Source organism: Oncorhynchus mykiss, chromosome 7 (assembly GCF_013265735.2).
Source record: "Oncorhynchus mykiss isolate Arlee chromosome 7, USDA_OmykA_1.1, whole genome shotgun sequence".
Taxonomy (NCBI): domain Eukaryota; kingdom Metazoa; phylum Chordata; class Actinopteri; order Salmoniformes; family Salmonidae; genus Oncorhynchus; species Oncorhynchus mykiss.
In genome coordinates this window covers 69,203,485-69,215,765 of record NC_048571.1, presented here as the reverse complement: position 1 = coordinate 69,215,765, position 12,281 = coordinate 69,203,485, and the positions used below count along the sequence as shown (strand labels likewise).

The following is a 12,281-nucleotide window of genomic DNA, read 5'->3' as shown; positions in this document are numbered from 1 at the left end:
TCGACATTACCTGAAAGGCCGCTCAGCAAGGAAGATTCCACCGCTCCAAAACCGCCAGAAAAAAGCGAGACTACGGTTTGCAGGAGGAATTTTGGACCATTCCTCTGTACAAAACTGTTTCAGTTCAGCAATATTCTTGGAAATTCTGGTGTGAACTGCTCTCGAGGTTAAGCCACAGCATCTCAATCGGTTTGAGGTCAGGACTCTGACTGGGCCACTCCAGAAGGCATATTTTCTTCTGTTGAAGCCAGTCTGTTGTTGATTTACTTCTATGTTTTGAGTCATTGTCCTGTTGCATCACCAAACTTATTTTGAGCTTCAATTGGTGCACAGATAGCCTAACATTCTACTGCAAAATGTCTTGATAAACTTGAATTCATTTTTCTGTCGATGATGGCAAGCTGTCCAGGCCCTGAGGTAGCAAAGCAGTCCCAAACCATGCTCCCTCCACCATACTTTACAGTTAGGATGATGTTTTGATGTTGGTGCGCTGTGCTATTTTTTTCTCCACACATAGTGTTGTGTGTTTCTTCCAAACAACTCAACTGTACTTTCAAATGTCCACAGAATATTTTTGCCAGTAGCCCTGTGGAACATCCAGGTTCACTTTTGCGAACTTCAGACGTGGAGCAAGGTTGTTTTTGGACAACAGTGGATTATTCTGTGGTGTCCTCCGATGAACACCATTCTTGTTTTACGTATCGTAGACTCATCAACAGAGATGTTAGCATGTTCCAGAGATTTCTGTAAGTCTTTAGCTGACACTCTAGGATTATTCTTAACCTCATTGAGCATTTTGCACTGTGCTCTTGCAGTCATCTTTGCAGGACAACCACTCCTGGGGAGAGTAGCGACAGTGCCGAACTTTCTCAATTTCTAGACAATTTGTCTTACCATGGACTGATGAACATCAAGGCTTTTAGAGATGCTTTAGTAACCCTTTCCAGCTTTATGCAAGTCAACAATTCTTAATCTTAATCTTCCGAGATCTCTTTTGTTCGAGGCATGTTTCACATCAGGCAATGCTTCTTGTGAATAGCAAACTCAAATTTTGTGAGTGTTTTTTATAGGGCAAGGCAGCTCTAACCAACGTCTCCACTCGTCTCATTGATTGGACCCCGGGTTAGCTGGCTGCTGACTCCAATTAACTTTTGGAGTCAGCCTAGGGGTTCACATACTTCCAATCTATACTGAATGTTTAAATGATGTATTCAATAGACTGCATTATTGGGAAGGACTCCTAAGTAAGCATTTAACTGTTAGTCCAAACCTGTTGTTTATGAGGCACGTGACAAATAACATTTGATTTGAGACTATGCTCCATTTTGAGATAAGGTTGCTGATCTCTCAGGGTCAGGGTTGGAGGTCTTTGTGACATAGGGATTGTCAAAGTGGGGTGCATTCTGAGGGAGAGGGGGGCATGAGATGACAAATCTGTCTGTTCATTTGTGAGTCCTGTCCATATTATGTTGCAGTACATTGCAGGATCTGGAGCTCTTTGTTTGTGATGATTGAAAGATCAAACTTCAACACTAGAGAAAGGGCTGGAGCGAAACACTGATGCAGGTAACCCACTGAGAGACGGAACATTCAGCCCTATCTCCAAGTTCCTTGACTGCTCCAGCCCCACCCCGTGACCACCTTACTCCACTCCCTGAACACCCCACTACCCAGCCCCAGAATGCCCCCATTCATCTTGATGCCACGATGTATCAAAAGCCCTCACAGAGTACAGTCCCAAGTGGCTCCCTGAGACCAATTTATTAGTATTTTAGCACCAGTCTGAGCATGGCCCGAACATGAAAAGGCTAGCGCACCAGGAGGGGTGTGCTGGAGAAGAGACAGAGAGTTGATGAGAAGGGGAGAGGAGAGAAGAAAGGGGAGGAGGAGAGGAGAAAAGAGAGGAAGAGTAGAGGGAGGGAGGGGAAGAGAAGTGAGAGGGAAGAGAGTGAGAGGTGCTTCCTAAGTGGATGTGAAATGAAGAATACATGGGACTGCGTTCAAAGTTGTTTTTGAAGTCCATCAATCTCCCAGAGGGCTCAGCAGCAGGGTTTGTAGCTGCGCCTCTTTGTCCAGCGTGTCCCGCTGTGAACCTTGTGTTGGCTCCAATCCACAGGGCCCCCCCGCTGTGACCAAAAACAAAATCGCTACAAAAATCCTATCAAATGTCCAGGCCTTACTAAAGCTAGTTTTTTCAATCTCTATAGGCTATTTCTTCAGTCCTACACCATTTTTGAGAGTATCAGAGTGAGCTCTCTACCCAGTTTTATAATGTCCAGGAAATGCCTTGTGCGTCGTGACCATTTCTATAGTACTCTATAGGCGACTTGATATAATTCAACTGGACAGTTTGAACTGAACACTTCTCCCCCTCTTTATGAAAGCTAGTGTAGAAGTTCTTATCTCACTCTATCCATCTTCCCTGGTGGAGACTTCCTATTGGGTGTGAGGGTGTGATAGACTATGTGTTGTCTATTCTGGTCCCAGATCTGTACGTGGACTGGGCTAGGTGTAGGTTCCTCTCTCCAGCCCTGTGCTGACAGACTGGGTTAGGTGTAGAGCAGTGTATGTTCCTCTCCCTAGCCCTGCTGACAGTGATCATTAATTAGAGCAGTGTTAGTGGACAGTGGGACTCATTTGGGTCCCTGGCCTGTCACTGGCTGATGAAGAGTGTCTCTGTACGGACTCTGCTGTTATCACCACCCCTTTTCTCACTGCCTCCTCCATCCCTCCTCTCCACATCCCGCTCTTCTCTCCTCTCCTCCTGCATCTCTCCTTGGGTCAGTCCAGATTTCTGCGATTCTGGTCTCGGATGGCACCATGTGGCGGTTGTTGTCCCGTCTCATCGCGGCGGGAGACCCAAGCGCTAGCTAGCCCTGCGTGTGTCCCTGGCCTTTGTGTACTGCTACTGGGGGTTAGTAGAGACAGAGCTGCAGTGATGGTACTGCTTGTTTACCACACACTTTAGTCACAGGAGCCATCCACAGCCATGCTGAGAGAGCGGAGAGACACTGACCCTTCTGCTGCTGACACTCCACAGGCTGAAATGGGCGTGGGGTGTAAGTGTCAGCAGGAACCAGAGATGGAGAGTAGATTATGGTGGGTCTGTCTCAATCCACAAATGATGCTGCCTTTGAATCAGGTCTCAAATGGGATTCCGTTTTCAGTTAAGCTATCTTCTGGTAAAATACTACCTGGGAGATGGGTAGGCAGTAGACAGCTGCCTTTTGATTGCGATGCAATACATTGACGAGAAACGAGATGGGATCGATGTAGGCGCCAATACCGGTTCAGTCAAGAGTCTGGGGTGTGGTGAATCTGAAGGGTTTTACCAGTAGCTTACTTTTCAGTGCTGTGTAGTAGGTTATGGCTTGAGTGAGGAAAGAGCGTTGTCTCCCTGAGGCAAGGTGATTGGTACTCTACTTCAGCTGCCAGTGTTAAAGGAGACCTCTCAGACTCAGTCAAGATTACTAGAGCGAGAGAGGGATGGCGATATGTCGTTTATTATAAAACTGGTTGTTTGGATCCTGGATGCTGATTGGTTGATATCAAGGAGTAGGGGTCTGAACGTTTAAACGTTAAATCATGTAAACCAAATTGGGATCCTTAACGTTAAGAAAAATCCCTAACTGAAAAATGTTTTTTTCACTACGAAATCAAAACGACAGTGCAGTTATCGCAACATATTATTTTCAAATAATGCTTGTGCTTCTAGTTCCGACCATGCAGTAATATCTAACAAGTAAGCAAACAATTTTGCAACAACTACCTTTTACACACAAGTGTAAAGGAATGAATAAGAAATGTACATGTAAATATATGGATGAGCGATGGCCGAACGGCATAGGCAAGATGCAGTAGATGTTATAGAGTACAGTATTGTCACGTTCTGACCTTAGTTCGTGAGTTGGGTGGGTTGTCTACGTTCCTTTTTCTATGTGGTGTTTTTGTGTTTGGCCTGGTATGGTTCTCAATCAGAGGCAGGTGTCGTTCGTTGTCTCTGATTGAGAATCATACTTAGGTAGCCTTTCCCCACCTGTGTTTTGTGGGCGATTATTTTCCGTTTCAGTGTTTGCACCATTCGGGACTGTTTTGGTTTTCATTTTGTTTCTCTTGTTCTTTTTGTATTCTGTATTCATTCTCATTAAATTATATTATGGATACATACCATGCTGCATTTTGGTCCTCTGATCCTTCCTACTACTCCTCAGAAGAGGAGGAGGAAAGCCATTACAGTATATACATATGAGATGAGTAATGTAGGGTATGTAAACATTATATAAAGTGGCATTGTTTAAAGTGACTAGTGATACATTTATTACATCCAATTTTTTATTATTCAAGTGGCTAGTGATTTGAGTCAGTATGTTGTCAGCAGCCACTCAATGTTAGTGATGGCTGTTTAACAGTCTGATGGCCTTGAGATAGAAGCTGTTTTTCAGTCTCTCGTTCCCAGCTTTGATGCACATGTACTGACCTCGCCTTCTGGATGATAGCGGGGTGAAAAGGCAGTGTCCTTGTGATTGTTGTCCTTGATGATCTTTTTGACCTTCCTGTGACATCGGGTCGTGTAGGTGTCCTTGCCCCTGGTGATGCGTTGTGCAGACCGCACTACCCTCTGGAAAGTCTTGCGGTTGTGGGCAGAGCAGTTGCCGTACCAGGCGGTGATACAGCCCGACAGGATGCTCTCGATTGTGCATCTGTAAAAGTGTTGTTATAGCCTAACTAGATAATCGTAAAAAAGCAAGAGGACAAGTACATTAGAGTGTCTAGTTTGGGAAACAGACCCCTCACAAGTCCTCAACTGGCAGCTTCATTAAATAGTACCTGCAAAATACCAGTCTCAACGTCAACAGTGAAGAGGTGACTCCGGGATGCTGGCCTTCCAGGCAGAGTTGCAAAGAAAAAGCCGTATCTCAGACTGGACAATAAAAATACAAAATTATGATGGGCAAAAGAACACAGACACTGAACAGAGGAACTCTGCCTAGAAGGCCAGCATCCCGGAGTCACCTCTTCACTGTTGACGTTGTGGCTGGTGTTTTGCGGATACTATTTAATGAAGTTGCCATTTGAGGACTTGTGAGGCATCAGTTTCCCAAGCTAGACACTCTATGTACTTGTCCTCTTGCTCAGTTGTGTACCGGGGCCTCCCACTCTTTCTATTCTGGTTATAGCCAGTTTGCGCTGCTCTATGAGGGAAGTAGTACACAGCGTTGTACGAGATCTTCAGTTTCTTGGCAATTTCTCACATGGAATAGCCTTCATTTCTCAGAACAAGTATAGACTGACGAGTTTCAGAAGAAAGTTATTTGTTTCTGGCCATTTTGAGCCTGTAATCGAACCCACAAATGCTGATGCTCCAGATACTCAACTAGTCTAAAGAAGGCCAGTTTTATTGCTTCTTTAATCAGCACCACAGTTTTTAGCTGTTATAACATAATTGCAAAGGGGTTTCTAATGATCAATTAGCCTTTCAAAATTATAAACTTGGATTAGCTAACACAATGTGCCATTGTAACACAGGAGTGACGGTTGATAAAGGGCGTATGTAGGTTTTCCAAATAAAAATCAGCCGTTTCTAGCTTCAATAGTAATTTACAACATTAACAATGGCTACACTGTATTTCTGATCAATTTTATGTTATTTAAATTTTTTATTTTTTTTACCTCTTTCAAAAACAAGGACATTTCTCAGTGACACCAAACGTTTGTAGTTGTGTGTGTTTGAACTAAATTACTTTTGCCCCGTAGCACTCACCTCTCATAATGAAGTGCTTTGAGAGACTAGTCAAGGATCATATCACCTCCACCTTCTTTGCCACTCCACGCTTACCACCCCAATAGATCCACAGACGATGCAATCGCACCAAACTGCACACTGCCCTGTCCCATCTGGACAAGAGGCATACCTATGTAAGAATGCTGTCCGTTGACTACAGCTCAGCATTCAACACCATAGTACCCTCCAAGCTCATCATCAATCTTGATGCCCTGGTTTTGAACCCTGCCCTTTACAACTGGGTCCTGGACTTCCTGACGGGTCGCCCCCACCAAGGTGGTGAAGGTAGGAAACAACACCTCCTCTTTGCTGATCCTCAACACTGGGGCCCCACAAGCGTACATGCTTAGCCCCCTCCTGTACTCCATGTTCACCCATGACTGCGTGGCCAAGCATGCCTCCAACTCAATCATCAAGTTTGCAGATGACACAACAGTAGTAGGCTTGATTACCAACAATGATGAAACAGCCTACAGAGAGGAGGTGACTGCTCTGGGAGTGTGGTGCCTGGAAAATAACTTCTCACTCAACGTCAACACAATAAAGGAGATGATTGTGGACTTCAGGATACAGCAGAGGGAGCACCCCCTGATCCACATTGATGGGACCACAGTGGAGAAGGTGGAAGCAGGTGCTTCTCACCTGCATTGCTTACTGTTTTGGGTTGGGTTTAGGCTGGGTTTCTATACAGCACTTTGTGACATCAGCTGATGTAAGAAGGGCTTTATAAATACATTTGATTGATTTGAAATAAATGTGAAGTACCTTGGTGTACACATCACTGACCAACTGAAATGGTCCACCCACACAGACAGTGTGGTGAAGAAGGCAACAGCGCATCAACCTCAGGAGAATAAAGAAATTTGACTTAACACCTAAAACCCTCACAAACTTTTACAGATGCACAATTGAGAGCATCCTGTCGGGCTGTATCACCGTTAAACAGCCATCGCTAGCACTTCAGGGGTAGCTGCCTGTAGACATAAACTCAGCAAAAAAGAAACGTCCTCTCACTGTCAACTGCGTTTATTTTGAGCAAACTTAACATTTGTAAATATTTGTATGAACATAACAAGATTCAACAACTGAGACAAAAACTGAACAAGTTCCACAGACATGTGACTAACAGAAATGGAATAATGGGACCCTGAAAAAAGGGGAGGATGTACCGATCCTGTGCAGGTGTTGTTACACGTGGTCTGCCACAGCGAGGACGATCAGCTGTCCATCCTGTCTCCCTGTTGCGCTGTCTTAGCCATCTCACAGTACAGACATGGCAATTTATTGCCCTGGCCACATTTGCAGTCCTCATGCCTCCTTGCAGTATGTCTAAGGCACGTTCACTCAGATGAGCAGGGTCCCTGGGCATCTTTCTTTTAGTGTTTTTCAGAGTCAGTAGAAAGGGCTCCTTAGTGTCCTAAGTTTTCTTAACTGTGACCTTAATTGCCTACCGTCTGTAAGCAGTTGGTGTCTTAACGACCATTCCACAGGTGCATGTTCACTAATTGTTTATGGTTAATTGAACAAGCATGGGAAACAGTGTTTAAACCCTTTACAATGAAGATTTGTGAAGTTATTTGGATTTTTATGAATTATCTTTGAAAGACAGGGTCCTGAAAAAGGGACGTTTCTTCTTTTTTATACAGTTTATACACAGCTCTGAAAAAAATTAAGAGACCACTGCAAAATTATAATTTTTCTATTTATAGGTATGTGTTTCTCCCAAATTTCTCCCAAATTCCAAATAAAAATATAGTAATTTAGAGCATTTATTTGCAGAAAATGACAACTGGTCAAAATAACAAAAAAATATTTGGTGTTGTCAGACCTTGAATAATGCAAAGAAAATAAGTTCATATTCATAATTTAAACCTCACAAAACTCATATTTTAACTTAGGAAGAGTTCAGAAATCAATATTTGGTGGAATAATCCTGATTTTCAATCACGGCTTTCATGCGTCTTGGCATGCTCTCCAGCAGTCTTTCACATTGATGTCGGGTGACTTTATGCCTATGCTGGCACACAAATTCAAGCAGCTCGGCTTTGTTTGATGGCTTGTGACCATACATCTTCCTGTTGATCACTTTCCAGAGGTTTTCAATGGGGTTCAGGTCTAGAGATTTGGCTGGCAATGACAGGGTCTTGATCTAGTGGTCCTCCATCTACACCTTGAGTAACGTGGCTGTGTGGCATGGAGCATTGTCCCCCTGGAAAAAACAGTCCTCAGAGTGGGGGAACATTGTCAGGGCAGAAGGAAGCAAGTTTTCTTCCAGGACTACCTTGTACTTGGCTTGATTCATGTGTCCTTCACAAAGACAAATCTGCACGATTCCAGCCTTGCTGAAGCACCCCCAGATAATCACCGATCCTCCACCAAATTTCACTATGGGTGCGAGACACTGTGGCTTGTAGCCCTCTCCAGGTCTCGCACCCACTGTGAAATTTGGTGGAGGATCGGTGATGAACTACATCTCCCCTGGAAAAAAGCATCTAGACAATATTTCCCTATACTACTGAGCTAGCATTTGGTTTGCAACAGTTGCGGTTTGTCTAAACCTTGCTGTTTGACCTGTGTAACAATGCTGCAGTTGTTTTGGCCACTGTGCCATGCTTATGAACGTGAAGAGACTGACTGACAGCTTCTCTGAACCAGAAAAATTCATTTATCATGATCATTATAATGGATACAGTATATCCAATGAAATTGCAATAGAAACAAATGTAAAACAAACAAATTCCCCCTGCCCTCCACCACAACTATTCCCCCTGTAGACACTGAGCCAATTCAGGGGTTCTCAACTCCAAGACCACGAGGCAAGTGTTCGAACGGTTTGGCCTACAAACTATTATGACCCCTCTATGGAGAGATGAGACTTTCTGACCACGATGGTGTACATGTCGGTTGTTTTGCTCTAGGTTGTCCACAGGCCTCATAAGACTCATCTGGAGGTCCCCCGTTACCAGTTGAAAAAATGAATGGAAGTACAGTACATGACCCAAAGTATGTGGACATGTGCTCGTCCAGCATCTCATTCTTAATCATGGGCAATAATATGTTATTGTTGGTTCCCCATTTGCTGCTATAACAGCCCCCACTCTTCTGGGAAGGCTTTCCACTAGATGTTGGAACATTGCTGTGGGGACTTGCTTCCATTCAGCCCCAAACTTTCATGAGGTCGGGCACTGATGTTAGGCGATTAGGCCTGGCTTGCAGTCGGTGTTCATCATATCGAGGAAAAGCAATAAGAACGTTCCGAATGCAACCCCTGTCCTGTCCTGTCCTCTCTACACCTGCTGGGACTTAGGATATGAAAATTGGTGAGAAATCAGCCGTTTTATTGGCAATTGGTTTGTACACAATCCGGAGGTCATTTCGGATGTCCCATGAGTCTTAATTTGCATTAAGTGGCTCCTCTTTTTCTACCCTTTAATGGATGATTCGATTCACTCCCCAGATTGGAGAGAGAACCACCAAGCACAACTGAACAGCCAAAAGTAGCAATCAGTGTCTTAGAGCCTAACAAGAGCCTTGCTCTTAACATTGCCTGCCAACTGTGGTGGATTCTAAAACTTGTCGTTTATTTGTATTTATTTATTTGTGTAAAATGTGTTTTCCTTTCACATGGTTTGTTAAGCTGTTTTCTGCCAGCCAATCTTCTTTGTGACTCATCCGTTTGTTAGAAGGTGGACATTTTTGGAGACTGAAGGAACCGTCTGTCTGTGAAATTGGTTGGCTATTTTTCAGACGGTGGACAATTTTTTTGGGGGGAGGGGACTTGTAGACTTTGATGGGCATAGATAAAGGTGGGTTTAGATAAAGGCAGTGTTTACAACAATAGTGGTTTTGCAGTCCTTAATTGCTGCGGCAGGCTTCAGGGGGTTGTTGAGGGAGGGAAGGAGAAAGAAAGAGAGGAGACATCCTTCTCATCCATGGAGGCAGTTTGCATGTATAATTACAGGCTCTCTGAGTGACTGTAATGAGAGAAAGGTGGAGGGACAGAACAACAGCGATAGAGCGAGTCGGAAGCGAGAGAGGTCAATTTGGAAATTGTTCCACGGTTGAGTCTGAGGACAAACATATTGACACATTTTCAGATTGTTTTTAGAATAATCTGATGCGAAGGAATACTAACATCATGATACATGATTGTTGTAGAACTAACGCTGCAGATAGCAGTACTGGGTGATTTGAAAAGCCATAGTCAATCAATCAATATAATAATTATTTTAGCAAAACATTTTTTTTTAAATTTACAATCTGTAGAAGCTATGAGAATAGAAAGGTTCAGTACGTTTGTGAAGCATCACAGCACAGTTGAAAAATATATGGCAAATAGAAATCCAAAATGTTGAGAGATAGATGGGAGGGGTTGAATGGACAAGAAGGGTGGGACTAATAACAAGATAACCAATGTAAAACATACGGGGTCTGTAAAATGTATATAGGTTCAGAAATGTTGTGAAATAGCACAGTTAAAAATAGAAATCAAACCGGATGGACATCAGAAATAGAGGAAGTAGTAAAAACAAACAAAATATAACTATTGTAAAATAGATTGTGTCTGTAAAATGTGTATAATATGAATAAACTGAAGGTAGAAGCCTAAGTGTTATTGTTTATTAGTTTACACCAATTGGAGGAAGGATGGTGGGATTTGCGGGGAATGAAAAAGGTATATTCTAAAAAAAGTACGTATCACTATATACAGTGGGGAGAACAAGTATTTGATACACTGCCGATTTTGCAGGTTTTCCTACTTACAAAGCATGGAGAAGTCTGTAATTTTTATCATAGGTACACTTCAACTGTGAGAGACGGAATCTAATACAAAAATCCAGAAAATCACATTGTATGATTTTTTAAGTAATTCATTTGCATTTTATTGCATGACATAAGTATTTGATCACCTACCAACCAGTAAGAAATTCGGCTCTCACAGACCTGTTAGTTTTTCTTTAAGAAGCCCTCCTCTTCTCCACTCATTACCTGTATTTACTGCACCTGTTTGAACTCGTTACCTGAAATAAAGACACCTGTCCACATACTCAATCAAACAGACTCCAACCTCTCCACAATGGCCAAGACCAGAGAGCTGTGTAAGGACATCAGGGATAAAATTGTAGACCTGTACAAGGCTGGGATGGGCTACAGGACAATAGGCAAGCAGCTTGGTGAGAAGGCAACAACTGTTGGCGCAATTATTAGAAAATGGAAGAAGTTCAAGATGACGGTCAATCACCCTTGGTCTGGGGCTCCATGCAAGATCTCACCTCATGGGGCATCAATGATCATGAGGAAGGTGAGGGATCAGCCCAGAACTACACGGCAGGACTTGGTCAATGATCTGAAGAGTGCTGGGACCACAGTCTCAAAGAAAACCATTCGTAACACACTACGCCGTCATGAATTAAAATCCTGCAGCGCACGCAAGGTCCCCTGCTCAAGCCAGCGCATGTCCAGGCCCGTCGGAAGTTTGCCAATGACCATCTGGATGATCCAGAGGAGGAATGGGAGAAGGTCATGTGGTCTGATGAGACAAAAATAGAGCCTAAACTGGTCTAAACTCCACTTGCCGTGTTTGGAGGAGGAAGAAGGATGAGTACAACCCCAAGAACACCATCCCAACCGTGAAGCATGGAGGTGGAAACATCATTCTTTGGGGATGCTTTTCTGCAAAGGGGACAGGACGACTGTACCGTATTGAGGGGAGGATGGATGGGGCCATGTATTGCGAGATCTTGGCCAACAACCTCCTTCCCTCAGTAAGAGCATTGAAGATGGGTGTTGGCTGGGTCTTCCAGCATGACAACGACCCTAAACACACAGCCAGGGCAACTAAGGAGTGGCTCCGTAAGAAGCATCTCAAGGTTCTGGAGTGGCCTAGCCAGTCTCCAGACCTGAACCCAATAGACAATCTTTGGAGGGCGCTGAAAGTCCATATTGCCCAGCGACAACCCCAAAACCTGAAGGATTCTGGAGAAGGTCTATATAGAGGAGTGGGCCAAAATCCCTGCTGCAGTGTGTGCAAACCTGGTCAAGAACTACAGGAAACGTAATATCTCTGTACCAAATATTAAGTTCTGCTTTTCTGATGTATCAAATACTTATGTCATGCAATAAAATGCTAATTAAATACTTAAAAATTATACAATGTGATTTTCTGGATTTTTGTTTTAGATTCCGTCTCTCACAGTTGAAGTGTACCTATGATTAAAAATTACAGACCTCTACATGCTTTGTAAGTAGGAAAACCTGCAAAATCGGCAGTGTATCAAATACTTGTTCTCCCCACTGTAGGTATGTGTATGTATATATGTTTATATGGATATATATATATATTTACCAAAAAAAGATATACAGGATTGGAAATGATGCAGACAATTACATTGATGGACGCAACAATCTTTCTGCAATATTAAGCTGATTTACCCCTAAAGAAAAAATGTTACATGATTGCTGTATTAACACCACAAATAGGCAACAGCCCAATAGAAAC

At 43.3% G+C, this 12,281-nt stretch overlaps 1 protein-coding gene across 1 annotated transcript in view; it reads left to right on the top strand.

Annotated features, from left to right (window-relative positions):
• The window catches only part of LOC110528351 (testis expressed 264, ER-phagy receptor), an 85,926-nt gene that overhangs the window by 9,675 nt on the left and 63,970 nt on the right, over positions 1-12,281 (top strand). The window lies entirely within an intron of this gene.